Below are 6,000 nucleotides of genomic sequence, written 5' to 3' on the forward strand. Positions count from 1 at the left end.
ACCATCTGACCTGCTGGGAGCAAGTCTCTCCACCTTGTTTAGAAAGCCAAGTCTCTGTGCTGAAAGGAAAGGGGTTTGTCAGGACATGCATGTGCCCACTGGAGGATCTGCTCCCATGAGCCAAAGTTACAGGTCCTGCAAGTGCTTTCTCCTTTTTTATTTTTAAAAAACAAACATTATTTATGGCCACAAAGTGAGCTCAGGCTGCAATTTGCACTTTTGAATTTAATAAACCCCGCAGCTTTGTAATTAAGAAGCAAGGCTGCCCTTGCATCCCCATACCAACCCTTCAGGTCCTTTAGGGAGAGAAATCGGACCCATCCTCTTCACAAGGAGCAAGCCCTCCCACTGCTCCCCAGCACACCCCGGGGCTTCACTGCCCCTCTGGGCTCTGCTTCCAAGTCACATTCACGGCGGGCGGCAGATTTTTCCCCTGTGCCAGCTGCAAGAGGTCTGCGTGCTCCCTGCCCCAGCCAAGGCTGGCACGGTGCTTTTGACATCCTCTAACAATGACAGCCCTGTGCCCAAACGCTGGCAGCGTTAATTGCAGGGATTGCTTATGCCTTGCTTGCAAGAAGTGAGCAAAAGTGAAGCATCCTCCACTTGCACAGGCACCGGGAGCGCACTCTAATGCTGGAGTTTAGGTCCCGCATGAAACAACAGGGGACTCGTTTTCTGCTTTTTAAGCTGAAATCTAATGCTGCAAATTTTAGGGAGCGGTCTGGATGGGTCCACCAGCTGGCACTGACAACAGAGATGCCTCCCATACAACAGCAGAGCATCTTCCAGAGGGCAGGGCACCCCAGGCAGCACCCCGCTGTGCAGCCCCACATTGCTCTCGATAAACATCTTGCTGCAGCCATCATCTCCCACCCCAGGCTGTTCCTGCAAGCCTACATAAAATTCCCTGCAATGAACCCACCAGCCTGGCACCGGGCCTGGGGCGTTACTGCAACGCAAGGAGCAAGCTCTCCATTTGGCATCCACAGCGACACACTCACGATGCTACTGAAGCCACCTATAAACCTGACATTTGCCTCTATCCCATCATCTCCAGGAGTTCCCATCCAAGTAACTTTTAAGAGCAGACCAGACCAAAAAGCCCTGCAAGGGCAAAGCACCGAAGAACATTTCACTGTAGTGTATATATTCCACTTAATATACACAAATACATTTTCCAGCCCCTCTTTCAAACCTGGCTTGTCACTCGCCACTAGGGGAAGTCAACATCTGGCTATAAATCTCCTCCAAGAGTTGCCATCCACAGCTAACGTTCAAGACACCCAGCCCTCCACCACCATGGACACCCCTCCATGATGCTGCTGGGTGCCTGAACACCCAAGCAAGGGCCACCCTCAGTTGAGCAGTGATAGCCCTGCCAACCCAAAGCACACCCTTTGAAGGGACAGCAAACCTCCAAGCTGCTGGAAACCCATCTCACCTCCTCAGCATCTCCTGGGAAACCTCTGGGGCAGTCTGCAAAGCTCAGGTGTTTTCAGAATGAATTTTGGAAAGGAAAGAAAAGGCAGGTGCCAAACCTAAGGTCGAGAGACTCGGAGGTGAGGTTATTTGCATTCATTTCTGTTTCAGCTGCTGTCAGAAATCCACCCACCAGACCAGAAGGCAATGCAACTTTCAGACCTCTTGAAAATAAGAAGTATAAGGAGGATGCAAATTCCCCTTCATGTCCTGACCTCTACAGCTGCTAGCTCCCTTTGTGCAGACAGGCTTCTGCGATGAAAAGCTTCTTGCTGTATTTAAATGTTTTTCTCAATTAAAAAAATGCAGTGTCTAAACCACCTCCTTAACATAGATACAAGCTCTTCTGAACAACCCCACCAGGCTAAAATAAATATTTTGCTTCGCAAATAGTTTTCCTCTCATTAAAATGAAAACATAATTAGGATGTCAAGCACAGAGGCAAGCAACGGCTGCAATCACTCCACACAGCACCGCGCTGCTCAGGCTTTATTTGATTAAAGTAACGATGCTGCTATTTTTGAAAAGCACACTCTCATCCACGGCCCGACCGGAGTTATTTTGTAAATATATATATGTAAATGGAAAACTGGCATCTTTGCCAGAAAAAAATCCCCACCCGGGAGGATGTGCACTCAACGGAGACTACAGGTCCATGACATGGGCCACCAGCGAGCATCGTGGGCAACCGCATCCCCTCGCCGCTCACGGCCAGGTGGTTAAAGCTCGCTGAAGGAGCTACCCTGGGCAAGCAACTAACTGCTGGAAAGGGTGAGAGAAAAGAGAGAAAAAGGTGAAGAGGACAGAAAAGGTGCTACCAGAGATGATGTACAAGGGCACCCACGCAAGGTCCGGTATCGACACTGCTGCACAGGACAAGACACAAATTTTCAGAGCTATAAGGCATCCCAGGCAGACGCTATTCTCAGTATCAGCGTTTTTTCTTGGTTTTAAGCAAATCTAAGCATCCCGTTGCTGCAGTTGGGCAGTAGGAAACAAAGGATGAGTCCTTCTTCCAGAGTGGAGGGGGACGTTTCACTATCTAGACACAGATGTCAACACAACACGCATCCCTCTCCAACTTCTACTCAAGCTGCCGCTCTGCTCGTTAACAGCCATAACTTAATTATTGCAAATCTCAGGTAGCATTATGCAGGAAGGGTCGGCTGGAGGGGAGGTGATGGGCATTACACCTGCTTCCTCAGCATTCCCCCAGCCAGAGCAGGGACACTGCCCTAGGCAATTACACACTCTTGCATCCCACACCTTTTTACCCCTCTGGGTCCGTAACAGGCTTCGATGCAACGCAGCCTACTCCAGGCAGAGGCACACAACCACGTCACGGTGACCACCATCCCCTTTCATCCCAAAGTTGCTCAGTCTAAATACCGCTGAGCTGCCCTTGGGGCTGAGGTGTTTACTCCTGAGCAAAAAACCCACACGGGGACTCCAGTACCTTCAGCCCTAGGCTGCGAGACATCAACACCAATTCGCGTCTCCCCGTTACACACCTTCTGCACGAGTCCACCTCTCCTGCCCAACGCCGTCCTGCAAAAAACCCTGCTGCACCACCGGCCATAATCCCAGCCTTCAACAGCATCCCCTGCTCGCAAAACAAACACCCCCGGGCAGCCAGCACCGAGCAGAAAGGTCAGTGACCCCATGACATCGGTGAGTCCCGGCTGATCAAACCCTCCTAGAAAATAAACGCCAGGCACAGCCGCCGCAACGCTGTTAAAAAACAGCCCCAAACTCCCAGGGAACGGCCCACCAGTGGCCGATGAGATAAGAAAGGAAAGAAAAGCCAGCCCAGCCTCCTCCGGCCTCAGCTGGACATCACCGCAAGTTAATGGGCCAACCACATCAGGAAACACTTGCGCCTCGTCCCCGGAGAGCGCCCGCCGCACACGAAGCCCCGGGTGTGCCAAGGGGGGGGTGGGGGGGTGAACCCTGGGACCTGGCCCCCATCACCCCCGTCCCCTGCAGGCTGCAGACACCACGCAGGCTACCTGCGAGCCACGAAGGGCTTGCAGGGTGGCTAATGAGCGAGCAGGCTGGCAAGCCTCCCCTAAAGCCCGCGATGCTCGAGGCGCAAGCAAAAGTTTCTGGCAGCAGCTGTGCCCGTGGGGCAGCGGGAGCGGAGCGGGGCACACGCTGCTGTGGGGGAAAGGGGGCTCCCCCCGACCGCCGCTTGCAGGGGGCTCACACACCGTGTTTGTGTCTGCGCGCACACCCGCAACGTGGGCTGGCAGGGCGATGCGCGCACAGACACACGGACACGCACCCCGCGCCCACAGGCGTTGCACACACACCCCCGGCACACAGACACACACGTACCCCCACACCCCCGGCACACAGACACACACCCGCACCCCCACGGCGCTGCGCCCCCGCGCAGCGCAGCCCACCCCGGGTCTCCCCACGCCCTCCCGGGGCAGCCGGTAGCGCGGAGCCCCCGCTGTCCGCCCCGGCGAGGTTCGGACGCCGCCTCCCAGCGCTCCCAGCCGAGGGAGAGCCGGGGGAGGGGGGGGAAACAGAACACACGGTTCGCTCCCTCCCTCCCACCCGCCCGCCCGGCGCCGTCACCACAAACTTTTCCCCGGCGGCGGGGCGGCACCGGGAGCCCCCGGCGGAACCGCAGGCGGCGGGGGAGCTGCTCCCGCCGGCGATGTGCGTGTCGTGTCCCCGCTCCCCGCCCCGCAGCCGCCCCCCCTCCCCGGCAGCGCGGCGCTTACCTGCGCCCCGGCCCCGGGACGCGGGACCCGGCCCCGCTCCGCTCCGCGCCCGGCTCGCGCCTCCCCGCCGGGCACGGGCCGCGCGCGCCGCCCGCCCCGCGCCAGCGCTGACGTCAGAGGGCGGCGCCGCCCGCGGGGGCCGAGACCGGCCGCGGAGGGAGGGGGGGAGCGGGGAGGGAAGCAACGCACACCCCCGCGAGGGGAACGAAGGGGAGCCTGGGGTGGGACACGCGTGTGGGGCGGGGAGTGCTGGGAGCGCCTTGTGCGCGGGGCAGCGCAACGGGGGGGAGCCCTCATGCGCGGGAGAGCCCCCGCAGAAATCCCTCCCGCGCAAGGGGGGGGCAAGCGTCGCGCAAGGAGGTGCCCCGGCGCGGGAGGACAAATCACACCCCGCGGGGCGGCAGCGCCCACGCCCTTTCCCGTGTAGGCTGCGCAAATTCGGTTTTATGGTGGTTTTTTGTTTTGTCGTTTGGTTTTTTGTTTTTGGTGTTTTTTTTCGTTTTCACGCGTTTCTGTGAGGAAAGCGAAGGCGCGTGGCGCGGCCCGTGTAGAGCGTTTGCTACGAAGCTCGATGTGCTGGGCCACGTCCCTGTGCTGCGTGGGACTAGCACAAAAATCCCCCCCAATGCGCCTCCCCCAGGATGGGAGTTCCCACAGGAGGGAAGAAACACAGAGGAAAACGGTAAACCAAAATCTTTATTCTCGATAAAGCAACAATTGCGCAACCCAATTTCTTGCGTTCACCAAGGTGGCTTCAAAGCTGGCAACGGCTCCAACCCTGAGGCAGCCAAAGCCAAAAAAAAAAGGCTTTGTGCTCCTTAAAACCCCACGGACTAATTGAGCATCCCACCCCAGGGCCAAGGAGCATCCTGGGGGCTGCACGGCCAGGCAGGGATGTGGAGTTAGGAAATGGGGTACCCGGAGCAAGAAACGCAACGGGTTGGGGACCGATGCAACAAGCAGCCAGACGTGGTGGCCCCAGATACCATCCTGGTGGCTATCTTGTGTTGGAACACCTCCGGGAAAAGCAGCTGAGCGAGAAATATTGGGTCAAGCAGGTCCTGCATGCAGAGGGCCCGGGCTATGCGAGCTGCCGCTCTTCCTACCCTCTCCTTGTTTTTTCCTGGGTTTAATCAGGATCTGATGATTAAATTTCCTCTTCCTGGTGTTGGCTCCTCCTGCTCCCAAACTTCAGTGCTGCAGAAGGAGATGGGGTTTTCACCAGGCCAAGGTGAAAGCAGGGGAGCAGCTGTGAGTCCTCACACGGCCAGATCCCATCCTGGGTGTCAGCCGGGGCTCCCCAGCCTCATCCAGCCCTTTCGGCAGCTTCGTTGAGTGAGCACAAACAAAACGAGCCCTATAACCACTTCAAAGCACCCTTGGGAGCTCGTTTCTGTCGCGTTGTTTCGGGAGGTTTGGGGTTTATCAAAGGAAAGCTCCCCTCAGCTGGATAGCCCGGTTCTGTAATTGCAGCGAGGCATTTTCATCTCGCTTTGCTGGTGGAAACGGTTCAGATGGCACCTGCGAATGCCAGGCTGCCGGCAGCACCGGGGTGCAGCTGGACTGGGCACTGCTCCTGTGCTGGCCGCCGGTGCCGTGCGGGTACCGGGGTGTTGCTCCTGCCTGTACCTTGGCACCCAGCCCGGGGCACCCAGACCAAGGTGCTCCTGTCCTTCTGCTTCTGCCCGTGTTGGGCAAAACTCTGATTAACAGCGTATTCGGAGCTGCTGATTTATTTCTTAGTCTGATTTCGTCTCTCATACTGCAAAGTCCCAAATGACTCGTC

General features: G+C 57.3%; 1 protein-coding gene across 2 annotated transcripts in view; it reads right to left on the bottom strand.

Moving 5' to 3' along the window:
* SH3BP4 (SH3 domain binding protein 4) overlaps nt 1–4,308 on the bottom strand; it is a 38,996-nt gene extending 34,688 nt beyond the window's left edge. The window contains exon 1 of one of the 2 annotated variants that reach the window (XM_074910639.1): nt 4,215–4,308. The gene's annotated coding sequence lies outside the window, so the exon portion shown is untranslated. The remainder of the gene's footprint in view (nt 1–4,214) is intronic. The other variant, XM_074910638.1, reaches the window with a different exon arrangement.
* Between the last annotated feature and the right edge of the window lie 1,692 nt (nt 4,309–6,000).

Source organism: Athene noctua, chromosome 7, assembly GCF_965140245.1.
Source record: "Athene noctua chromosome 7, bAthNoc1.hap1.1, whole genome shotgun sequence".
NCBI classification, from domain to species: Eukaryota; Metazoa; Chordata; class Aves; order Strigiformes; family Strigidae; genus Athene; species Athene noctua.